The following is a 26,810-nucleotide window of genomic DNA, read 5'->3' on the forward strand; positions in this document are numbered from 1 at the left end:
GACTACAGGCCGGCCATTGCAGTCCGTGTGAGTTGGTGCTAACACCACTTACGACATATATGTTTAGTTAAATCGAGGTAACTGCACTTAAAACTTATGAGTCACTCCTAAGGCAGACATTTCAATCTTGAAGGCGGGGTGGTAGGCTATATGTGTGAGGATGCCTTGCATGAGCAGGGTACCCCTTTTAAACTCCGGAGTCTATTCTCCAGGGTTTGTAAGTGTGGGCAGCCATTTTGATACATATAATGGGCATGAGTCATTACGTGATGGCTAATTATATATTGGCTGTGCCGAACCTGGGCATGTTTGGTATCAAAAGTTGAAAGCGTTATCTCCCGCGGGAGTAACGTCTCTTACTCAGCACTCCTATATTTGTGTCCTTTCAAATGATTTTGCGACAACCGTACGTTGTGTGTTTCAAACACTTTCTTTAATTTCTTTTATTTGGATATTTTCATATATTGTTTATACTATTTCACTCATAGTATTCAAGAACTGTTTTTTTCAATCATCATAATTCAGCCCAATGCATTTCGGGCGGGCCCTTCATCAGGGTACTTACATTCTGAAAGCATTAAACAAATGTTCAGTAAAACAGTGAAATAAATGCATATACAAAGTATCCAGCAAACATTTACAATGTCACTTTCATAATACTAGCGAAAAAAGTAGCCGCTGAGTTATCATAGGTGATGACAGGTTAAAGGAAAGGACGCCGGGCGACAAAATGAAACTGTGCTTTTGTTGCATTACGTTAAGCTCGGGTGTTCTGAGATTAAACGAAAACGACGGTAAAGTGTGTCCCAAAGTGAACGGTTAGGTGCTCAACTTAAAAAAGTTCTAATGAGCGAATTTTCGAAGTGACCTTAAGATCATGCACGATCGTGACTGTTGAAAAATTCATGCGAGGTTTCTGTGACAAAAAGTGAGTTAGCGGTGCGTCTCCATTTATAAACACTTCGCAAAGAATTGTGACTTCTGACCTTTCTAGTTCGTTTCACTACGGTCCAAAGTAACATTCATTCTAGATGGTGGCGGAACGTCAAAAGTATACTTTCTGTTGAAAAGAAAGTCACATGTATGGTAATGAGTATTAAGAGCGTGCAAACGTGCGAAAATTAATCGCAGTGATTTAGAGTGCCGGTGGCTGTAACAACGACTGTCGTCAAATCATAAAAGCTTACCGCGGTGTTTCGATTCAACTGTGTTCCGCTGAAGAAATTCCCGTTCGTTCAAAGATGTTTACTTCCTGAGTGCAAAGAAGTACCGCAAAGGTTTAGTCACGTGATCGTGAAATTCGAAAAAAGACTATGATGTAGGTCCCGGTGTAAATAAAGTTAAATACGAACAAGCTATGTTCTAAAATAACGGTGTTAGTGATGATTACTGTGTAAAATAATAAAAACTGGTGTACTAATGAATTAAACCCAAAGCAATAACCTGATTAGTAAAATTCGTCGAGGCAAATCAAAAAAGAAGAAAAATTACGATGTTAATAGGGAGGAGGAGACGATTTGTGGAAGAGAAGTGTAATAGTAAATAAGACATTATATGTCAGAAAAACTAAATGCGCAGGGTAATCAGTGTAATTTGTACAAACAATTTAGGAGGAAAAAACAATTTAAAAGGAAAAAGTAAAAGTGATAATTTCATGAATACATTGGTGACAAGAGATATATCAATGCATCAATCAGTGCCATATCAGCTAATAGCTATATGCTTACAAGAAGCAATTAAAGTCAAGCCGTTCATTTAATCCTTTTGGCTGAAGGGTGTTAAGATGGGTAATCCAGAATACCTCTCTTCTTAAGAGATGTTGGGAGTTGTCTCTCCCTGGGAGGATGGGTACATTCTCAAGTATACAGAAACACAGTTGACTGGGGTTGTGATGATGTTCGTTGAAATGTGTAGCTACTGTAGATTTCGTGTTTTTCAGTCTGATGTTACTCTTGTGTTCCATAATCCGAATCTTTATTTTTCTCTCCGTTTTTCCAACATACGCCTGACCACATGGGCATTTCAGCATATATATAACATTACTGCTGTCACATGTGCCTGTGACTCGTAGTTTTATCACAGATCCTTTAGTTGGATGTAAAATTTGATTGCCCTTGATTATGGCGTTGCAGTTACTGCAGTTATAACAAGGTAACGTACCCCGATGTTTTACTCTGGAATCTTCTTCCTTAGGTTGTAATAGTTCCTTGAAGTTGCGAGTGCGTTGATATGCAAATCTTGGGGTGTTGGAAAAAATTCCTTTAAAATCTTCTTCAAGCGCCAGTAATGGCCAGTGTTTGAGAATGATTCTCTTGACTTTGTGGCTTCTTGTGAAAAATTTGGAAAGCCATGGAAAGGGTCCGGAAACTCGAAAGAAAACAACTATTAATTCCACACAACAAAGATGAAGCACAAAGATCAGTTTTCATTTCCAAATTTTTAACAAGAAGCCACAAAGTCAAGAGAATCATTCTCAAACACTGGCCATTACAATTCATTTTAGAGCCTTGAAGAAGTTCCTTTTGGGACGAAACGCGTCGGCTAATGGATTTTGAATATTGGATCTTATCTGCTTGATTTAATCGTCTTTGTCAATAAAGAATCATTTTCAAAAGAAAACAGAATTCACGTGGACTGGAAGAATTTCTTCAGATCATCAATAACAACTTCTGCTTAACCGACTTTGAATGTATATATAATCCTTGTGCGGAATTCCTATCTTTCATGAAGTAATTTGAGTGGTGTATATGTTATTCAGTTATTTGGATAGAGAAGGGTAGGTGGCGGGATAGAAGAGGGAAAGAGGTTTGTATTTATATAGCGCTTGCTACCCCTGATGGGGTTTTGAAGCACTTTTCTGGCGAGCAGCACACTACTCCGGAACCCTTAAGGATCAGTGTTGAGTTAGTATGGTGAAGCATGAAATTAATTTGAGTGGTGGATATGTTAGTCAGTTATTTGGATTGAGAAGTGTTGGGGAGGGGTAGAAAAGGGAAAAAAAAAGTTTGCTTTTAGTTAGCATTTGTAACCCTGTTGGGGTGTTGAAACGCTTTATTGACAAGTAGCACGCTACTCTGGAACCCATAAAGGATTCGTGGTTAGTTAGTATAGAGGAATATGTAATTTGAGAAGTGAACATGTTAGTCTGTTATTTTGATTGAAAAGGATAGTGGAGGGATAGAAGAGTGAAGGACTTTTAAAAAAAAATGTTTTAGGTCATAGCAGTAGGAGGATGCTTTTGGATGAGTAAAAGGTTTTTTTGGAGGGGAAGAGTAAGAGGGAAGAGTTTAGAGAGGTTTGTTTTGGGGGATCGGTATAGTAAAAGAGGTGTCAGATGACTCAAGGAGGGGTAGAGTCGGAGAGAGTCTAGAAAGGGTTATTTTGGGGGTCATAGTAGTGGTATCGGGTTTGGGATAAATGAGAGAGTGGATGCAGAGGATATATTGATAGATGAATAGGGTGAGAGATAGGGTAGTGCTTTAGAAGTACAGAGTTACTTATCTTCGGTACGATGTATCTGGTAGAGACGATTCTAGCCGCAGATTCCTTAACGTAGAATTATCCCCAGGTGTGAGACTGGACCCGGAAAACTTTCTTTGCCCCAGCATTTCTGCGCGCCGGGGGGCGGTACCACGCAACTCCGCCCTGACGTCGTCCGCGGGAGTGAGGTCAGCGAGGTCACATAAGCCCCACCCCGGCGCGCTGACATCAGTTTTCTTCTGAGAACTTTTCCGTGCCACAACGCGGAGCCATCACAAACAAAACTGTGGAGAGTATGGGAACAGTGTGCGAAAAACCAGTGAAACAGAAAAGAGAGAAACAAAAGGAGAGGAACAGCACCAGTTAGAAAAGTGGCAAGCACTAAGGCACAAAAGACCACAGCGGTGAAAGCCATAGCAGCGAAAGAGCAGAGCACCGCTCTGAGGAACGCCGTTGCAAGCCAAGGCGACATCCTCCCAGGAGGCAGGAGCATGTGAAAAAGGGCACAGCAGAAGAGAGAGAGACTGCAACCACCATCCACAACAGTGAAGGGCAACAAGCCTGGAACAAAGGAGGAACAGCAATTCACCCCCAGACGACACCACCAAGGAGGGCCATGTCATCCCCTGTAAGGAGCGAAAAGGCCGAGGTGCAGTAAAAAAAAAAAAAACTCAGAGGACTGCAAAGGAAGCAGAAACCCCCAGCAAGCAAAACGTAGAAGAGTAAAAGCAGGCCCCTAAACCGGAGAAAAGGCAGGGTGGAGGGATGCAGAAGCACACAGGAACCAAACCGACCATGTATCATAAGGGAAGGGGTGGAACAATCAAGCAGAACCAAGTATCCTGTCTGAGCAGAAGCAAAGCGGACACCCACAGGAGACAAGCCACCCGGAGGAAGGCAAGTCCAGAAAACCACAGGAAAGTTCCTCGCAGAACAGGAAGGAAGGGCGGGTCGTGAAGGAATCTGCGGATAGAATCGTCTCTACCAGATTCATCGTTACCGAAGGTAAGTAACTTGTCAATCTGATAGAGACTACTAGCCGCAGATTCCTTAACGTAGAATAGATACCCAAGCCATACCCAAAGGGGAGGATGGCCTGCGAGAGAACCTCCCCAGCAGGAAGAAACACAGGGCCCCAGCAAGGCGAAGGGAAGACCAGGAGACCCCAAGCCCATTCAAGGTACAACGGCCACAAACCCTCGTAGGGACAGACAGCCGCAGAGTAGCACCCAGGAGGAAAGAACGACCCCAACTCCAGGGAGAGGAGGTAGAACCGGAGGCAGAGCCCGCCGTAGGAAAACACACAGCGACAGAAGATGGCTGAACAGGCATCAGCCGCAAGGAAGCAGGCAAGGCAGGAATGGCTCCACAGCCAAGGAATGCAGGCATAAGAAGAAAGGCACAGGTGCACAAAGCCCCAGCAGAACAAGAGGCAGGGCCACAAGGGAGCGCAACAAGGGCCATCCCCAAATACAGTTGGCGGAAGAAATGGCCAGCCCTGCAATGGTGGAAGATGGACGGACGAGTGGGGGACCTGAGGTGCCTCTGGGGAAGGATGTGGCCGCGGGGGCGGCGAGGAGCCCTCCCTGGAAGACACCAGGGAAAAAGCCACAACGCGGCGGCCAGTCTCCTGGGAAGAAGAGACAAAAAGTTGACAAACCTACGGGGAGGAGGGGGCCTCCGGAGACGAGACAACGACCTGACGCAGGCAGAATGGAGCAGGGCCGGCTCCGGGTCAGCGAAAGAACGGTGCCGAAAAGGTGCCGACTCGACCTCCAACTAAGCAGCCGCCTGTGTGGAGAGACCAGAGGGACCCGGGGACGCGCCCCGGCCCCTAGCCAACACCCGCGGCGCCACCAGGGTCGACAGCTGTCGGCGCCTGAGTGGCATCAGCTCGGGTTCTGGCAAGGCCACCACCTGCCCAGAAGACCGAGGAGGACTCGGGGGCGAGCCGCGAGTCCCGGCGACCTCACGCGATACCACATGGACCCCCTCGGGAGTTAGTGGTGCTGTAGAGGCGCTGTGGGCCGAAGAGGGGAACCCCATAGGGCCGCACCCTGACAACACCACACCTCCAGAGCCTGAAGCCGAACTCGTCGGTGCCGGAGCCGCTGACGATGTCGCGGAAGGCCCCGCACGTGGCAAGGGATCCGCAGACGTCCCAGGAAGAGGAGGAGGGGCCAAGGAAGCCTGCAGAGCCACAGCATAGGCCTACATTTGGGTCCTAGTCGCCCCAGCACCAGGAAGCGGCAGGTAGGGTGGCGACAGAGGAGGCCGCATGACCCGCGGAGAACCCGCACCCTACGCAGAGCGGAGACCAGGCCTCGGACACAAGCTAAGAGACTTACCAATGGGTGACCGACACCCCAGGGTCCTCGGTGACGGGCGATGCCGGAATCGGAAGCGGCGAATCTTGGACCATTCCGCAGGGGACGGACGCGGGGACGACACAGATCTGGACAACCAGGCTGAGAGGAGCTTCATCCGACGCTCCCGCCGGGACTTAGGCTTCAGATGCTGGCAAGCGTCGCAGTCCGTGGAATCATGGTGCTCGCCCAAACACCACATGCAAATAGGATGAGGGTCCGTCACCGACATCTGACACACGCAGGACGAGCACGCCTTAAAGCCCAAAGGCATTCGCACACTGTCAATCAATAAATCAGAATATTTGTAAAGCGCACTACTTACCTGTGAGGGTCTAAAGGCGCTGGAGGGGATGCTGCTACTGCTTGAATAGCCAGGTCTTGAGGAGTTTTCTGAAGGTAAGCAGGTCCTGGGTCTGCTGTAGGAGGATGGGGAGAATGTTCCAGGTCTTGGCGGCGAGGTGGGAGAACGATCTGCCGCCGGAGGTCACTCTTTGGATGCGGGGGACTGTGGCGAAGGCAAGGTCAGTGGAGCGGAGCTGGTGGTTGGGGGTGTAGAAGCGGAGTTGGCTGTTGAGGTATGCTGGTCCGGTGTTGTGGAGTGCCTTGTGTGCATGGGTCAGGAGCTTGAAGGTGATTCTCTTGTTGACAGGGAGCCAGTGCAGGTCTCTCAGGTGGGGTGTGATGTGGCTGCGGCGAGGGATGTCAAGGATCAAGCGTGCAGAGGCATTTTGGATGCGTTGGAGTTGTTTCAGGAGTTTGGCCGAGGCTCCTGCGTAGAGGGCGTTTCCACAGTCCAGCCTGCTGCTGACGAGGGCCACGGTGACCATTCTTGTTTCGGTGGGGATCCATCTGTAGATCTTGTGGAGCATGCGGAGGGTGTTGAAGCAGGACGAGACTGCGTTGCCCTGCTTTGTCATGGAGAGAGTGGAGTCTAGGATGAACCCTAGGTTGCGTGCATGGTCGGTGGGTGTTGGAGCTGTTCCCAGTGTGGTCAGCCACCAGGAATCGTCCCAGGCCGAGGGGGTGGAGCCGAGGATGAGGACTTCCGTCTTGTCCGAGTTTATCTTTAGTCAGCTGTTCTTCATCCACTCGGCGACGGCTTTCATTCCTTCGTGGAGGTTGGTTTTGGCGGTGCGGGGGTCCTTGGTGAAGAAGAGGATCAGCTGGGTGTTGTCGGATAGGAGATGATGTTGAGGTCATGCAGTCGGGCGACGTGGGCGAGCGGTGCCATGTAGATGTCGAACAATGTTGGGCTGAGGGATGAGCCCTGGGGTACGCGGCAGATGATCTTGGTGGCTTTGGAGCGGAAAGGGGGGAGGCGGACGCTCTGGGTTCTGCCGGAGAGGAAGGAGGTGGTCCAGTCCAGAGCTTTGTCTCGGATCCTAGCGTCGGTGAGGCGTGTGCGTAGGGTGCAGTGGCAGACAGTGTCGAAGGCGGCTGACAGGTCCCGGAGGATGAGGGCTGCGGTTTCTCTGTTGTCCAGCAGGGCCCTGTCATCGGTGGCGACGATGAGGGCAGTTTCAGTGCTGTGGTTGCTGCAGAACTCGGACTGGGACGGATCCGGGATGCTGTTCTCCTCGAGGTAGCGGGTCAGTTGTCTGTTGACGGTCTTCTCGATGACCTTCGCCGGGAACGGGAGCAGGGAGATGGGCCGGAAGTTCTTGAGGTCCTTGGGTTTAGCCTTGGGTTTTTTGAGTAAGGCTTTGATCTCGGCATGCTTCGAGCTCTCTGGGAAGGTCGCTGTCTCGAAGGAGATGTTGATGGCTTTCCGGAGGTGGGGTGCAATGGTGGTGCTGGCTTTGTTGAAGATGTGGTGAGGGCATGGGTCTGACGGAGATCCGGAGTGGATGGTGTTCATGATTTTGATGGTGTCGTCTTCGTTTATGTTGGTCCAGGAGAGCAGGGGGTCGGTGCGGATGGTGGCCGTGGGGACGGAGGTCTCAGTGGTTTTCGAGACGGTCATGGCGTTGAAGCTGTCGTGGATGTTTGCGATCTTGCGATGGAGAAGGTGGCAAGGGAGTCGCACAGGTCTTGCGAAGGTGGGATGTCGTTGGGGTTGGAGCTGGGGTTGGAGAGTTCCTTCACAGTGTTGAAGAATTCTTTGCTGTTGTGTGCGTTGTTGTCTAGGCAGTCTTTGAAGGAGGCCCTCTTGGCGGATCTGATGAAGTGATGGTGTCTGCGGGTGGAGTTCTTGTGGGCTGCGTAGCTGTTCGTTCATGGTGCCATTTCTTTTTTAGCTTACGGCAGTTTTTCTTGGAGGCCTTCAGTGAACCAGCTGGCTTTCTTGCTGGTGTCTCTCTAGGAGGGTTTCTTGATCGGGGCAAGGGTGTTGGCGCAGTCAACGATCCATTGTCTGAGGTTGCAGGCGGCGGAGTCGTGGTCGGTGGGTGGGCTCCGGGCAAGGGTGGTGGTTAACTGGTCTTCGGTGACTTTGCTCCAGCAGCGGTGGGGGATCTGTAGGGTGCGGTGGTGCGTGGTGGGTTTCCGAAAGGTGAAGTGGATGCAGCGATGGTCAGTCCAGAAGAGTTTGGTGGTGTGGTTGAAGGCAACGTGGGAGCTTGCGGAGAAGATGGGGTCAAGCGCGTGGCCTGCGGCGTGGGTGGGCATTGTGATGAGTTGTCTGAGTCCGAGGTTGGCGAGGTTGTTGATCAGGGTGGTGGAGTTGCGGTCGTTTTTGTTCTCGAGGTGGAAGTTCAGGTCCCCGAGAAGGATGTAGTCTGTGGAGGCGAGGGCATGTGTACTGACAAAGTCGGCGATAGAGTCGCTGAACTGTGGTCGGGATCCGGGGGTTTGTAGACAAGGGTTCCTCTGAGGGTGGTGTTGGGATCGGTGTGGATCTGGAAGTTCAGGTGTTCGGCAGTGCTGAGGGTGTCGTCGGTGTTGGTCGTGACTCTGAGGGTATTCCTGTGGACGATGGCGATTCCTCCTCCTTCTCCTTTGGTGCGGTCCCTGCGGGTGATTTTGTAGCCGTCCGGCTATGGCGATGTCGGGTGCCGAGGAGGGGTTCTGCCAGGTCTCAGTCAGGAAGGCGACGTCTGGGGAGGTTGAGTCGAGTAGGTCCCAGAGTTCAACGGCGTGTTTGCGGGCGGAGCGGGTGTTGAGAAGGATGCATCTGAGGTGGTTGCGTTCCTTCCCAGTGGGTGGCTTTGCAGGTCGGATGCTGGTGAAGCTCCAGTTCCGGCAGGAGAAGGGTCCATGGGTGCGCTTCGGGGCAGCCTGGAAGCAGGTGTGTGGTCGTCCGGTGTTGAGTGCATGGAGGATGCTGGCATCGTAGCGGTGTCGGGTGTCGAGGCGGTTGCGGGGGGCCAGGGGTTCTGGTGTTGGGCGTGGTCCAGGCGCGGACGGGCGCAGACGGGCTTGCCTTAGGCACGCCTTCGGCACAGCGGCCGCCATAAGAAGGGAAGGTGGGAGGGAGGAGCAGCTGGGAGGGGAGAGCAGATGAATGGGAGAGCGGGGGGCGGGGCCACAGGGGACGCAGCGGCGGGAAACAGGAGTGAAGAACGGCATGGGGAGCGACCTGCCAAAGGGTCAAGGGTCGCTCTCCTCACCGCACAGCGGCCGCCATAAGAAGGGGAGGTGGGAGGGAGGAGCAGCTGGGAGGTGGGAGCGGATGAATAGGAGAGCGGGGGGGCGGGGCTGCAGGGGACGCAGCGGCAGGAAATGGGAGTGAAGAACGGCGAGGGATACAGAAGGAAAAAATGGGCAAAAGGGCACAGTGATAGCACAGGTGGGAAGGAGGGGAACAGAGACAATAAACAAATACAGTGAAATACAATAAAAAATACAGAGAGCAGGAGCAAGAGCAAAGGAGGTTCTCGAACCCGTCAGCTGTAGCGACCTACCAAAGGGTCAAGGCAAAAGCGTGAAAAGAATGCCTGAAAAGAGGACAGGATCCAGATCAGCGTTGCACGCGAAAAAGAAGGAAACTGATGTCAGCGTGCCGGGGTGGGGCTTATGTGACCTCGCTGACATCACGCCAGCAGACGACGTCAGGGCGGAGTTGCGTGGTTCCGCCCCCCGGCGCGCAGAGATGCTAGGGCAAAGAAAGTTTTCCGGGTCCAGTCTCACGCCTGGGGATAATTCTACGTTAAGGAATCTGCGGCTAGTTGTCTCTATCAGACAGAGTAGTAAAAAGAAGTTTGAGATGAGTCAAAAAGTTGGATTAGAAGAAAAATTGAGAGAAGTATACAGTGAGAAATAGGGTAGTGCATTGGAAATGCCAAATTAGAAGAAATAAATATATAGATCCATAAGTACATTGAAAGTATATAGATTCATAAAGGAGGTAAGTAGATGTACATTAGAGATATTGAAAGAGATACAGGTTGAGAAATAGGGTAGTGCATTGGATATGCTTTTTCAGGAGAAAAGTAACAAACACACAGATCCAAGTACATGGAGGTACATAGATGCACAATGGAAGCAAGTACATGTAGACCAAAGATGATTTTTTTAAAACAATTATTCTACATGTTTATACAAAGCAATACACAAAGATAGGTACATATCTATAGTGAGAATAAATTGTGGGTGGGTATTACCGAATGGGAACATGGGCAGCATTTCTGGCCCTAGTGTTGACCCGTCTCGAACAGGCTCAAACAGGCAACTGCCCTTAGCCTCTCTGCCCTTAGCCTCTCTGCCCTAACCCAGGCCTTTTATAGTCGTAGTAATCAGGTGACCACTCCAGCCAATGGGAACCCTAGCCCAAACACTATCCAATCTAAAATCTGGAACCAGTATGAGACCAGGACCTTACAGCCAATCTTACCCGTAGTCCTAGCAAACCTGATCTCTACGTCCAATAGAGGCCCTAGCCCTACCAGTAGTCTCAAGTCCAAGCAACCAATGGCACAGGAAGCCCTACTCCCTACTTCCAATAGAAAGCCTAACCCTACTCTTAGTCCCATACCTAGTCCAGCAACCAATCACACCAGAAGCCCTAATTGCTACTTCCAATTAAAGGCCTAACCCTTGCCCTAGTCCCACCCTAGTTCCAACAACTAATAACACAGGAAGCCCTTGTCCCTATTTCCAATAGAAATCCTAGCACTAGTCCCAATTCTACATTGATTGAATCACAGACCCAGAAACCAATCAGAACCCTCAAATAGCCAACACAATGAGGACACTAACCTTAATCCAATAGAAACGCCAGATACAACCACCAATCTGTGTACACATGTACCAAACAATAGCAGACTATATAAGGTCCCAACTATCTCAGACATGGTTTGCTGGCCAGGGAGTTGGAAGCTGCTGCTCTATTCAGATATCTCCTAGGAGACAGACAGGCTCAATCCACACTTTGGATTTTGCAGGTAACGGCCTAACAAACTTGTGCTTTAACAATACTGTTTGAATAAAACTTTACTCCCTCTCCTGGCCAGAAAACAAAGCGCACAGTCCCTATTAAATACAGTTTAAACAGCACACAGCAAATTACTGCTGTCTCAGAGCACCCTCTGATGTAGAATATCCCTGTTGCGGGGGGGGGGCTGGTTTCATTGACTTGTTAACACAAAATGGTGGCTGTGGGTGCACTGCTTAACATACAGGTCTTAGCACAGAGCAAAGGAGAAATTTGGAGGGGAGCAGCAAGTGCTCCCCATTCACGTTGCCATGGTGGAGTAGATCCAGCAAGGGATCAGAAGTCAGAGAGACTGATGGAGGCTGGGCCTGTAGAACAAGTTACTTACCTTCGGTAACGATATATCTGTAAGAAACATTAGTTAGTGTTAGATTCCTTACCTTAGAATATCCCCAGGTGTCAGACTGGATCCGGAACGTTTTTGCTAGCAGTACCTCTGCGCGTCAATAGGTGGCGTCGTACGGCTCTGCGTCCATCGCTGGCGTCATATGTGCCGAGTTGACGTCATGGAGACTACTTAGGCGCCACCCATGCACGCTGACGTCAGTTCTGAACACGACTTTCCGCGCCAGGAACGCAGTCATGCAAGACACTGACCACTGGTGCATAAAACTAGGCCCCTAAAAGGGATAACCTTAACCCTAGAAATCAGTTAGAAGAACGGGGAGGATGGGCGGGCGGTAAGGAATCTAACACTAACTAATGTTTCTTACAGATATATGTAACTTGTTCATCTGAAAGAAACACGTTAGGGTTAGATTCCTTACCTTAGAATAGATACCCCAGCAATACCAACCCCAGTGGTGGGTCTGCGAACCAAGATCACACCAGAAAGTCCAGGAGAACAGAACAGCCAAAGAAGCAGTCTCTCCGGACTTGGCTGTCAAGGCAATAATGCTTGGTAAAGGTATGCAGCGAGGACCACGTAGCTGCCTGACAGATATCCTGCAAAGGGAATCCCCGTCCCAGAGCAGTAGTGGCTGCTGTCGCCCGAGTAGAATGGACACACAGCCCCACAGGAGGCTCCTTTTTAGCCAAGGAGTAACAGGCTTTAATACATGAACGACCCACCGAGAGATGGTTCGTTTGTGCTCAGCCCGACCTTTCTTGGCACCCACGTAGCCAACAAAGAGTTGAACATCCACCCGGAACTGTTGTATGCGCTTCAGGTATTCCCAGACGTGGGACCCGTGCTCACTACGCCACTGGAGTCAAGCTATCCTGGCTGATGACGGCTGATAGCCAGAAACCGGTCCTAGGATGCTTGATTCCGGTTCAGGGAAGACATGGCTTGGCAGTTCGGGCTGGACTGTTCCCATGAGGCACAGGGTCAAGACTGATTTGCATATGGCCATGTCTAAACTGGGGTGGTGTAGTGGGCAAAAGAACGATGGATTTAACCCAGATCTCTTGACTGGGGGAGAATGTATGCATTGTCAGCATTCCGTCCATCATTTGTTTGTTGTAATGCTTTTCGCCCTAAGTGGGATGGGTATTCCCAGACGTGGGACTCGTGCTCACTACGCCACTGGAGTCAAGCTATCCTGGCTGATGACAGCTGATAGCCAGAAACCGGTCCTAGGATGCTTGATTCCGGTCCAGGGAAGACATGGCTTGGCAGTTCGGGCTGGACTGTTCCCATGAGGCACAGGGTCAAGACTGATTTGCATATGGCCATGTCTAAACTGGGGTGGTGTAGTGGGCAAAAGAACGATGGATTTAACCCAGATCTCTTGACTGGGGGAGAATGTATGCATTGTCAGCATTCCGTCCATCATTTGTTTGTTGTAACTCAGATAGAACGAGAGCGCACGTTTTGGATCCAGATGGTGGAGCCTCTCTTCCTCTTTCGAAGGATGCGGAAAGAAGGTGGGCAAAGTGATGGTCTGCCCAATGTGGAAGGGCGTGACAATCTTGGCCAGAAAAGAAGGACGGGTCCTTAACACCACTGTAGAAAACAAAAACCTTTTAAGGGGTTCACTGATGCACCTGGTCCTTAAACCAACAAAGAAGAGATTGGCACGGAAGCTAGAATAGTAAAACACAAGTTTATTAACCTCACATGAGGGAGATTGACCTCACATGAGGGAGACTGCGTCAATACGGTACCCTCAGGCCACTGTAATGAGACAGTCTAAGGAGTACAGAGAACATGGGTCTTATATATACATTTGTTGCATAGTCAGCATGAGACCAAGGGGAGGTACTGGCACATACAAGAATAGTTATTGACTAATATGGGTATACAATAATTGCTTGCTCAACAAAGTGGGAGGGGAGACATTTCTCCTTACATCAGTAAAAACAGCAAGACAGTTATACACTAAGAGCAGGTGCATTCTGGCAGCTACAGGTCTTTCTGAGCATGTGCAAGCCTCTGGCTCAGTGCTGAAGGAGTTAACTATATCACATGACACAAGCAGAATACAAGGATAGTCAACAGTGAAGAAGGAGAAAGTACATAGCAAGCACATGGCTAACTAAAATGGCTGCCAAAAACTAAAATGGCTTCAGCTGATGCTAACAGCTATTACAGCTAGTTTCCACAGATGGCCGTTTTAGCATTAGCTGAAGACATCCGCTATGATCTAGAAGGAATATAGGAAATATTTTGCACATTTATTCTCATAAATTCATTAATATTCTGATCCTTTGCTAGGTGGACATTTACATTCTAAACATTTCATTGAACAAGTATATATAAGGTATAAGCAGGAGAAAATAATGGCTATTATTACAAACAGAACTATGAATATTTTCCAACCCCAAGCAGAAAGCAAATCCCAAAACCAGTCCAATTCTATGTAAAAAAACATTTTCAATAGACCTTTCCAGTATTCCTTTTATGAGGGCTAGAGTATCAATTAATATATTCAGGAAGAGGGCAAAGAAGAATTTATCAACTGTTCAACAAAACGTTTCTCTTGCAGAATAAACATTTCTAATGCAAATATTAAACAAAATACAAGGATCATTACAAAAACTAACTTGGCTGCAGGGGACCAGGAGGACCAAACAGGGCCATGGGAATTAGGACGAGGAGCCGCAAAGGGCTGCTCCTCCTCAAAAATAGGACGACCAAACGGGTACATTATTAACAAAAAGTTCTTGAGGAATTGAAGCCGCTGTACAACGAGCCAGAGGGGAGTCTTCTCCCTGTGTCCGTCTGAGCCTCACAGGCAGGCTCCTAATGTTCATCCAATGGTGGAGCTGCACAACTTGCAAATCAAGAAAACAATCACGGCCCAGTTTTAAGGGAAAAGTTTCTTCTTTCAGGATAGGGCAATCACCCCCCTGGGCAAATGCCGCAATGATCCAGTCCAGTGCCTCAGGCAGTGCATCAGTTTTCTTCACTTTAATCTAACAGGCACCAAAGGCACAGCACCTGTACCCTGAACTCAAGTCCTTCCCTAACTCCTGTGTTGCTCTGCTGGCGCACTGCTATTTTGTTGGGGCCACAGATTGTACCCAGTATGCTCAGGCATCTCCTGATCAACAAACAGAGGTGCAGACTTGCAGTCACTTGGGGACCAGGACTCAAAGGCTTGATGTTGGGATATCCTGGAGCAACCCTGATTTCAAAGGGGGTCACCTCAAGCAAAAGCCTCCTTGCTGTCCTTCTCGGTCTGTGACTCTCTCAGTTGGGCATCAAAAACTGGATCCACGCAAAAGAATCACTTCTCCATCCTGATTTGTGACCCCGTCTTTTGCCCAAGACAGTGGCAGGGATACACACTTCACGTCCCAGTGCTTCTGGCCTTCTACCTTCACTGAGGTCCTAGTTGCCAGCAATGCCTGTGCTACTTCCCTTCACCTTGACTTCAAGCTGGACTGGCGCGGACTCCTCAGGCTGGATCTGATGTCCGGGCCCCTCCGGCAATGGTTGTAAGGCAGCAAATATCTATTGGTGGACAGAACAAAAAATCTTTAGACAAGGCATACAAATAATCTACCAACAGAGAGGATAGTCTCAGAATACTTCCTTAGTCTTGGGGCGCCCCATACATTAGCAAGGCACCCAAGAACCACTTCATCTATCTGAGAGTAAAAAACACCCCGGACCTATTAGCGAGTATAAAAGGAACTTTTTGATGAACTGACAAGAGTAAAACGTTACACAATTTGAAGCAGCCAAGGAAGTCTGTGTTCATTTATTAAATTCTGAGGGAAAAAAGAAAAACAATACAGACATACTCTAAATCCTTACATTTGTGCATCCCTATATTATTCATCTGAAGAACCTCAAGAAAAAGGAAATTTTAGAACAAGCATTCTTTTGTGCTTCTTGTCTTAACAAGCTTGCGTTTCAGAACCTTTCACTACTTGTACAGGACTGCAGTCTTCTAAAATGATGTTTCTTACATAAAAGTAACTACATTGTACACTTAGGACCATGCTCTCATGTTATAGGCGCAGCGGGAAAATCTAAAACTGCTATTTTAACAGGGATTCTTATTACATAAATAACTAACAATACCTCAATATAAGGGCTGTCAGCTCAATTACACAGACTAGTAATGCCTTTGCAAAACTGTATGTAGCATGAGAATAACAAACAATAATGGTGTTATCACCTGAGAATTTTAGAACAAAAACTACCCACATATAGTTCCCCTTTAAAGGTCAAATAAGGGAACAGCAACCTAGACTACTCCTCCTTTCATAATCTCATCAGACAGGATGGGCAGTAACATGGCATATTTATTTATTCATTTTATTAATTCTAACAATTTTAAAACAGTATTACCGAATAGCCAATTAAATGTCTCATGGCCGTTCCTAGACAACTTAGACAGGCTCAAGAGAGAGTGAGAAAAAGAGAGAGAGAGAGAGAGAGAGAGAGAGAGCACATAAATCAAGAAAAAATGACAATGTGGTACTTAATTTGTTACCCTTAATTTGCCCGGGAGCTAATCTCCCTAATCTCTTCCCCATGCGACAGTAGGTAACCTGAAACAGGTAACCTTCTGTCGACACTATCTACTCCTAGTTTTGGCAAGTGGGCACAAATAAACTTGTAGGAGGTAAATAGTACATTAATCTAGCTAGAAAACATTAATAACCAACTACCAATTATTTTAGCAATTATACTAGTGTAACATGAGGGCGCATGAATGCAAACTAAATCCCATTGCCTCCTTATCTCAGTTCTTGCACAGTAATCTTTAAACTAAAAGCTATAGTGCTATATACATGGCAGAGGTACTCTCTGCATATGGCCTACAGACGCTGCTATCCCTTGATAATGTTATTCAATAGAATAAACCCCACCTGCATATCTCCTTCACATGTATTATTGCGCAAGAAAACAGTGATATCTCCATGTTTTCCTAACAGAATATGCAATATTTCCTTTAGCCAATGTTACCTAAAACAGAACTATGGTGTCCAATCTTGTTCCAGGAAGGCTTAATCAGGGCCATAAGTGTATTGAGATAATTAAGTAAATTCTTCCATTTCTTAAATGTAGTTACAAGCTTTCATAGTGTAATGAGAAATCACAAACTGTCACAGTGGCTCCCTGCGTGGATATTTCACGTTCAGTAGGGCTGGTCAGTTCTAAAAACAGACCTTGGCCTCTGACCCTTAAACCTGTTGTCCCCTGTCAGTAAGGCTATTCCATGCGGTCTTTCCAATTCAAAGCAACTCTGAAGAATCACAGCTGAAAGGCAGTCCTGTTCCGTACCTGTGTGCTAACAATTTTAAAGGTAGGATAATATCTTCTGCTGGTTTTTTTATACTCATTTTTATTTATGTGCAGTGTGTGGTGTGCTTTCTAGCAGTTTAGAGGTCAGCTGCTTGTTCTATTCTTGCATGTGTGCATTACCGAAGCCTGAGATCATTTTGAAAATTGACCTGAGTGGCAGAACTGCTTTTAAAAAGTAAATTGTGCCGAAATTCGACTTTGGTGGTAGGGGCACTTAAAAATTGATAACCTACAATGTTTTTGCATATTAGGGACCCCCAGGGTCTCCCCTAGATATCCCAGGGGTGGGGGATTAGAAATGTATAAGGAACACCCTTAAAAATGAGTTTTTTAATTCCTGGGTAAAGCGAAATTTCACATGTCACTCCCCACATTGTGGTTAAGTGCTGCTTAAATTTAACTTTGATGCTAGGAGATTATATTTTTTACAGTATTATTATTGGACATTACAAATTTCAAAAACTATTTTAGTGCAATTATTTTCAATTTTTTTTTTTTTTTCATATAGTCAAAATTATTTTTATTTTTAATAATGATCACCAACCCTTTTGATGTTTCCACATATGAAAAGCAAGCCTCATTCTTTCGCCTTTAAATGCATTTATTGATAACACTAAGCTCAGAAGCTTTACTGAAACCTAAACTAGCTTGCGCCACTTTTTATAGGGCAGTAATTATTTACCATAAAAACCACAAATGTGCTTATGAAAAAAGCAACAAGAAAGAAAGTCCTTTCTATTTTATCCAAAATAATAAAACTGTAATTCTAACTTTTAAAATCAGCAGTCTTTTAACGAATGCCTTCATATCATGCTGTACTAATTTAAACCCTAGCTCCCACAGCCTAATGCACAAGTTACTACTTGTGTAATGATATATCTGTAAGAGACATTAGATAGATTCCCTACCTTAGAATATCCCCAGGCGTCAGACTGGATCCGGAAAGTTTCGCTTAGCAGTACCCCTGAGCATCAGTAGGTGGTGTTGTGCGGCTCCGCATCCGTCACTGGCGTCGTAAGTGTCGAGATGACGCCACGGAGAGTACTTAGGCGCCACCCATGCGAGCTGACATCAGTTCTGTACAAGACTTTCTGTGCCAGGAACGCAGAGCCATGCAAGATACTGACCGTTGGTGCAGAAAACTAGGGCCCTAAGAGGGATGACCTTAACCCTAGTAACCAGATCGCAGAACGGGGAAGATGGGCAGGGCTGTAAGGAATCTATCACTAACGAATGACTCTTACAGATATATCGCTACACAAGTAGTAACTTGTGCAATTGAAAGAGATACGTTAGTGATAGATTCCTTACCTTAGAATAGATACCCTAGCAATACCAACCCCGGTGGAGGGTCAGCGAACAAGATTACAACAGAAGGTCACGGAGCACCGAACGGCCAAAGAAGCTGTCCCTCCGGACTTGAGTGTCAAGAAAGTAGTGCTTGGTAAACGTGTGCAGCGAGGCCCACGTAGCTGCCTGACAAATGTCTTGCAAGGGAACGCCGCGTCCCAAGGCAGTAGTGGCTGCCGTTGCCGTGGTGGAATGGGCACGCAGCCCCATAGGAGGCTCCTTCTTAGCCAGCGAGTAACAGGCCTTGATGCACAGAACGACCCACCGAGAGATGGTCCGCTTGTGCACAGCCCGACCTTCTTTGGCGCCCACGTAGTAAACAAAGAGTTGGTCATCCACCCGGAACCGCTGTGTGCGCTTCAGATAGAACGAGAGCGCACGTTTCGGGTCCAGACGGTGGAGCCTCTCTTCCTCTTTTGAAGGATGTGGAGGCAGAAAGAAAGTGGGCAAAGTGATGGTCTGCCCGATGTGGAAGGGCGTAACTACCTTTGGCAAGAAAGACGGACGGGTCCTTAAAACCACCTTGTTCGAATGAACAGAAAGGAAAGGAGGTTTGGAAGAAAGGGCCTGGAGCTCACTCACTCTTCTGGCAGAGGTGATAGCAACCAGGAAATCAGTCTTTAAGGTGAGAAGACGCAAAGAACAGTTGTGAAGCGGCTCAAAGGGAGCGCACATCAAGTAAGTCAACACAAGGTTCAGGTCCCACTGGGGCATTACGAACGGAACTGGAGGGAACATGTGTGTAATGACTTTCAGGAAACGGTTAACAACCGGAGACTTAAAAAGAGAAGGCTGATCAGGAAGACGGAGAAAGGCAGAGATGGCAGAAAGATAACCTTTGATAGTGCCCAGAGCAGAGCCCTGCCAGGCCAAGAAAAGCAGGAACAGAAGAACTTCCGAAAGAGGGGCAGAAAGGGGATCCACAGCCTTTGCTGTGCACCATGCCACAAATTTGTTCCACCGACAGGCGTATACCGTTTTAGTGGAGGGACGCCTGGCTGCCAAGATGACATCACAGACTTCGGGAGGAAGATCGAAAGCAGTCAACTGTTGCCGCTCAAGCTCCACGCATGGAGGTGGAGGCTGGACAGGTTTGGGTGGAGGACCGTCCCCTGCTGCTGCGACAGAAGATCCTCCCGAAGAGGCAGTCGGATTGGGGATTGATCGCCATGCTGAGTAACTCGGGATACCAATATCTTCGTGCCCAATCCATAGCCAAAAGGATGACTTGGGCCCGGTCGCGCCTGATATTCTTCAGCACTCTGGGCAGAAGTGGTGTAGGCGGAAAGGCGTACAACAGACTGCAACTCCACACGTGTCGAAAAGCGTTGCCGAGCGAGTGCCGCCTTGGAAATTCCAACGCGCAGAACTGATGACATTGCACGTTCTCTTCAGTGGCGAATAGATCTAACCAAGGCTCTCCCCACTGCTTAAAGAGACCTTGCGCCACATCCGAGTTCAGATGCCATTCGTGGTCCATCAAGCGCCGGCAGTAGAGATCGTCCACCATGGCGTTCAGTGAACCAGCCAGATGCTGAACCACCAAGGTAATGCCTTGACGTTCCAGCCATGTCCACAGGTGCAGAGCCTCCTGACATAGGGTCCACGACCCCACCCCGCCCTGTTTGTTGTAATACCACATGGCGGTAGTGCTGTCCGTGAACACCTGCACCACACTCCCCCGGAGAGAGGGAAGGAATGCCTTCAGTGCAAGACGGATTGCCCGCAGCTCCAAGAGGTTGATAGGGAGCCAGGACTCCGCTGGAGACCAGAGACCTCTGATCTCTGCCTCTCCAAAGTGGCCTCCCCATCCCAGGAGGGACGCATCCGTCACTACTGTGTGCTCTGGTTGGGGAAGGGAGAGGGATCTGCCATTGACCCAATCGTGATTCATGAGCCACCACTGCAAGTGTTGTGCAGTGCCCTCCGAGATCTGGACATGATCAGACAGGTTGCCCCGAAGCTGCGCCCACTGGAACTTCAGGTCCCACTGCAGAGCCCGCATATGCCATCTGGCATGGTGCACTAGCAGGATGCAGGAGGCCATCAGGCCAAAGAGCCAGAGGGTCATTCTGACTGAAACCCAGGACAGAGGCTGAAAGGTCGGAATCATAGCCTGAATGGCCCGGACTCGCTGCTCAGGAGGATAAACCCGAAACAGCGTTGAATCCAGAACCACTCCGATGAAGGGGAGCTTCTGAGAGGGACTCCGGTGCGACTGGCACGTTGATGGAGAACCCCAGCAAATGCAGGAGGTCGGCTGTAGTTTGAAGGTGGGAGACGACTGCCTGGGGTGAGCCCGCCTTCAACAACCAGTCGTCGAGGTAGGGGAAGACTGACACCCCCAACCTGCACAGATAAGCTGCAACCACCGCCATCACTTTCGTGAACACCCGAGGGGCGCTGGTAAGGCCGAAGGGGAACACGGCAAACTGAAAATGCTCCTGGCCTACCATGAACCGCAGGTAAGAGCGGTGGGCCGGCAGGACAGGAATGTGAAAATATGCGTCCTGCAAGTCCAACGCTACCATCCAGTCCTCAGGGTCGAGGGCAGCTAAGACCTGAACCAGAGTCAGCATCTTGAACTTCTCCTTCCGGAGGAAGCGATTGACGTCCGGGAGGTCCAAGATAGGACGCAGACCCCCTTTGTCCTTCTTGGGGACCAGAAAGTAGTGGGAATAACAACCACTCCCTACCTCCGGTCCAGGAACGCACTCGATGGCACCCTTGGCCAAGAGGGCCGTGACTTCCTGTCAGAGAAGATCTACTGATATGCTGTGGCACCGAGGTGGCATGACAAGAGGGGAAGACTGAAAGGGAAGGGAGTAACCGTGGCTGATTATCTGCAGCACCCATTTGTCTGATGTAATCTCGTGCCAGTGAGGGAGGTGGTGGCGGATCCTGCCACCCACTGGCATGGGGTGCTCCCCGGAACTCAGATTAGGAAGGTTTGGAGGCGGAAGCAGCAGGGGTGGAGGCGGACCCGCATGCTGGTTCCCTGCCCCGCCCCTGCGGAAACCGTGACCCCGGCCGCGCTGGGACTGGTTCTGCACAGGCTTAGGGGACGGGCACGCCTTAATGCCTCTACCTTGGCCACGAATGGAACGAAAACCAAGAGAGGCCGAACTCTTAGTAGACAGGCCCAAGAACTTGGCCGTAGCCCGTCAATCCTTAAAGCGCTCCAGGGCACAGTCAGCCTTGTCACCAAACAGGCGGGTGCCATCAAAGGGCATGTCCATGAGCGAGCTTTTGACATCAAGCGAGAACCCAGTCGAACGCAACCAGGCGTGACGTCGCAATGCCACAGTTGTAGAAATCGCCCTGCCCAATGAGTCAGCGGTGTCCAACCCACACAGAATGGTGAACTTAGCTGCATCCTTACCCTCAGCAATTGCCTGAGAAAGGACAGCCTGCACCTCTGCAGGACACTGAGGCAACACCTGAGCAACGGCATCCCACACCGCGTGGGAGTAGCAGTCCAAAAAGCAGGCGGTGTTCACCGACCGCAGCCCTAAGCTGGCCGAAGAGAACAACCGCTTCCCAAACTGGTCCAGCTGTTTAGAGTCCTTATCTGGCAGGCTGTAGGAAAAGCACTCTGTGACGTCGAGGACTGAATGAGCAGGCTCTCAGGCATAGGGTGGGTAGTCAAAAAGGCAGGGTCACCGGGCACCGGTCGGTGGCGCCTGGCGACGTTTTTATCCACCGGGGTCCCCGTGGCTGGCCTCGACCAAGTGCCCAAGAGGACATCGGTAAGGGCGTCATTGAAGGGAAGAAACGGCTCCGACGAAGTAGACGCCGTCTGGAGCACCTCGGTGAGGAGGTTTGTCTTGAGGGCCACTGTGGGGAGGTCAAGATTGAGGGCCTCAGCCGCCCGACGGAGGACCATCCTGTAGGAGTCACCTTCCTCCATCGTATTCGGGGGGAGGCGAACCCCAGGTCAGAGGAGACATCGAGGTCGCCTGCCTCCTCCAAGTCGTCCACCCAATCCTGCTCGGAGTCACATTGCCGGGCAAGAGGGTCCTCGGACCCTTCCCAGTCTTTGTCCGCCTCTGGCGTAGAGGGAGCTGGTCGCGGCGGCAAAGCCGGAGAAGGAATGAACGGCATCTGGAATGGCGCCAGCCAGGGTCGGACTGGCGCGGTCTCCCAATGCAGATCCCAGGTCGGAACAAAATGGTCCTGGAACCGGGTCAGGGGAGGAATAAACGGCACCCAGTGTGGCACCGGAGCCGGCAACGCCGCACCTCGTTGTGCCGGGGCCGGAGCCACTGGTGCAGGATCCTGTGGCACCAGGGCTGGCGGACCCGCCAGGCCAACAGGATCTGGACACGGGACCGCGGGGCCCGAATGCGTGCCGGCGGGAGCCCGAGGATTAAAAAGGTGGTCCATGGTAGCAAGGAATTCTTGCGCCGATGGACCAGGGTATGGCGGGTAGGCCACAGGACACCCAGGCTCCAGGGGAGCCGCCGATGTGAAGCCCATGTCCCCTGCGTCCACCTCCTGGGAGCGACAGGGGGACGTCGGAGAACGAACACGTTTCTTCTACCTTTTTATGGCGTCGCTTACGGAATCCGAAGGCGAAGACTTGGAGCCTGAGGAGCGACGGCTCCGGTCCTGCGAGCGGTCCCGGGAATGGCCCCTGGACCCGGAGCGGCGATGTAACGAATGCCAGACCTCCAGCAACTTCCTACGCCGCTCCTGCAAGGCCTTGGGGGCCATGGCTCGACAATTCCGGCAGTCCCGGGAGTCGTGGGCAGTCTCCAGGCAGTAGAGGCAAACATTGTGGGGGTCCGCCACCGACATATTCCGGCGACAGGCCCCACAGGACTTAAAGCCGGGTATCCCTACGTGCATCAGGAGAAAAGAGAGGACACAAAAAGTCTCAAAATAGTAGTCAAAAAGTGACTAAGGTACGTGCTCAATCCGGATCTGCGCTTGCTGGCGCGGAAAAAGAAAACTGATGTCAGCGCGCACGGGTGGCGCCTAAGTACTCTCCGTGGTGTCATCTCGGCGCTTAAGATGCCAGTGACGGACGCGGAGCCGCACGACGCCACCTACTGACACGCAGGGGTACTGCTAAGCGAAACTTTCCCGATCCACTCTGATGCCTGGGGATATTCTAAGGTAAAGAATCTATCCCTAAAGTGTCTCTTTCAGATCTGTTGCGTTGTGGCCAGCCACGTGTTGTTTACTCAGCTGTGCTTTTTACGACCAGCAGGCGTCAACTTCTTAAACTTTTTCAGGAGAAAACCCCTTTTGCTGTATTGTAATGTCCTGAAAAGTTTGCAAACCATTTCTAACCCCTGCTGTTCAGACAGCTTCCTTCGGTACAGACAGCTTTGAACAGCTGCAAAAAGAAAGGCTCTCTTTCTGGTACTGAAATTTTGGGCAGGGTTCAGTCTATTTAAAACTCAGGCCTTTCAAGCCAGTCAAAATCTATTGTTTTGTAATGTGGTACAAAAGAGGCGCTTTTATTTTACAGCAACTAATTACTCAAATATTGTGAATGCCTTTTAGTATCTAAGGAGAATGCTGTAACATTTTGTATTTTAGTCCTAGTTATTGCAAAGCACACAATTTCGTGTTTTCTTCCTTTCTATTAGGGCTATTTTTTTCCAATGATATTTGCATAACAGAATAACAACAAAACAAACAAATTGAGCTCATACCAGACATTTTCAAGAAAGGGGTCATACACTCAGAACACACAACACTGCTTGTATAAAGCAAGCAATTCCCACACAAAAAAACATAGTTTACTTACTGAAACAAGTACTTCACAAGTATGTCAGTCCACAACCACATACAACAAAAAAACACAATTAACCCACAAATCAACACTTAGGACACAGCAAGAGACAGTCCACAGACTGTACTCAAACCGAACCATTTGTAAATACAAATTGTAAGTCATATTTACAAAAAAAGCTCTCAAAAGTAGCCCAAAAGACTGCACCAAAACAGCCCAAAGACTGTTACCTGTTTAAGAAGCCAAATATACCAAATTACCAGTTTGGCTGACAGAACAATCAAAACCGCTCCATGTCACCACTTATGAATTTTACTAAGTGTGCAGATCCGGATCATATATATATATATATATATATATATTCACTGAAAAAACCATACGTTTCAGGGGCGTTATAGTTAGCTGGACTTTTTACTCGCACAAAACCATTGAAATTACCCCGTTATAGTTAGTTCAGCTAACTATAACTCGCGCGCCCACAATGCACTGCTGACGACGTCACATATTACATCACTCATGACATGGTCAGTGACATCACTCATGACATCTCAAATGACATCACTGATGACATCACTGATGCCATCATCCAGTGAATGTGTTTTTTTCTTAAAATTTCATATGTTTTATATATGTATATCTCAAGGTCGATGGAAGAATAAATGGGTATATAAGTGTCTAAATGGATGATTCGTTTTTGAAAAATTGATTCTATAACTGACTGATTAAGTGTATCTTAGTGAATACATGGATTAGTGAGTAATGTTTAAATATGTAAATATCTGTATCAGTCTCTCACTTTGTGTATAAGTGGCTGCATGGGTTGGTGAGTAGCTACACGAGTGTCTATATAGGTTATTAGTTGGTTTTTTGAGTGTCTATATAGGTTATTAGTTGGTTTTTTGAGTATCAGTATGAGTGTCTGAGTGTCTGTATGGTTCGGTGGGGGGTATTACGTAGCGCATAGGTGCATGAATGAGTGACTCACTGTTTGTATGTGTTGAAGACAGCATGTGTGCAGGACTTTATGGGTGGATGAGTGTGTGCATGGGTGTGTTAGTGAGTGAATGACTATCTCAATAGTGTCTTTATGAGTAACTACATATGTTTTAAACTAGTATATGTGACTATTGGTGTATATAAGTGAGTATATGTGAGAGTAAGAGATTGAAAGAGTTCCTGTATGAATAAGTATGTGTTTCTATATGTGATTGTTTAAAAGACTAAGTGTGTGTAAGTTTCTGTAGAAGTAAGTGTGGTGGTGTGTGTATAACTGTATATGCAAGTAAATGGATGTTTGATTCTTTATTAGCATGAGTGACTATGTGTGTGAGTAACTCTATGGATGAGTGGCGTTGTGAAACAGGATGTATAGGTGTATGAGTACATATGATGAGTGAGTACATGTATGAGTGATGTATAGGACTGTTGGTGAATGAGTGGATGTGTATGTGGATCTTAGAATTACTGAATAGGTTGTTGTAACTAGTATTGGTATGTCCATTATTTTGAAAATTTTAGTTTCTATGTTTGAATGTGTGTATCAAAGATTATATTAGGGGGAGAGGAGGTCTGCCACTCTATCACAAGGATGATGTCATCAGTTATGTCATGAGTGATGTCACTGACCAACTAACTATAACGGGGGAATTTCAATGGTTTTGTTCAAGTGAAAAGTCCAGCTAACTATAACGCCCCTGAAACCTTTGGTTTTTTCAGTGAATTTCTAAGGTTTTTTAAATGCTAATTCCTAACTATAACGTGCCAGAAACCTATGGTTTTTTCAGTGAATTTCAAAGGTTTTTAAATGCTAATTTCTAACTATGCCTACAGAGATAGGACATGTGAAGAAAAAAGAAAAAACGCACAGAAAGAAAAAAAAAGAAATGCAGAAAGAAGCAACAGAAGTCCTCAAAGACAAAGAAAAGTGCAGGAAGAAGGATAACGTGCAGAAAGAGCAAACAGAAGAGCAGAAAGAAGCCTTGTTGCAAAATCATCCTGTACCCTCAACTTTTTCAGACGGATACTGGTGGTAACTGAGTCTGACTAACCAGTCCTAGAGCCAGTGCTATGTTAAAAGACACTCAGAATACAGTGAAAACACCTACATACACTAGGGAACACTATGCGTTGGGGTCCCCTTGTGATTAGCATGACCTCCTCTGTAAGCCCCTAGTATATAATAGGGCAGGGGATTAAAACTACCTCTTAAAACGCACCACAGGGCGTGTTTGCACACGTCACCTCAGGCCCCGTCCCCTCCTTTCCCCACTGTATAAACACGCCCTGTGGCCGTTTTAAGTTGGGAGATTAAGTCCCCTTGAATCCTGAGGGTCCCAAAGGTCCAACTAGACCACTAGGTACCTCCAGTAAGCGCCACAGCGCTGCGTTGCAGAGAGATGTAAAAAGGGTCACGGCCTAGACCACCTATCTGCAACGTAGCGCAGTGGCGCTTACTGGAAGCACCTGGTGGGCTAGTTGGCCCCAGGGTCCCTCAGGATTGAAGGGGAATTTTTTCCCCAACTTAAAACACGCCACAGTGCTTGTTTGCACACGTCACCTCAGGCCCCGTCCCCTCCCTTCCCCACTGTGTAAACACGCCCAGTGGCCGTTTTTTAAGTTGGGAGATTAAGTCCCGTTCAATCCTGAGGGTCCCTAGGGGCAAAATAGCCCACTAGGTACGTCCAGTAAGCGCCATTGCAGAGAGGTGTAAAAAGGGGCACGGCCTGCACCACCTCTCTGCAACGCAAAGCAGTTGCGCTTACTGGAAGCACTTGGTGGGCTAGTTGG

This window comes from Triturus cristatus, chromosome 11 (assembly GCF_964204655.1).
Source record: "Triturus cristatus chromosome 11, aTriCri1.1, whole genome shotgun sequence".
NCBI classification, from domain to species: Eukaryota; Metazoa; Chordata; class Amphibia; order Caudata; family Salamandridae; genus Triturus; species Triturus cristatus.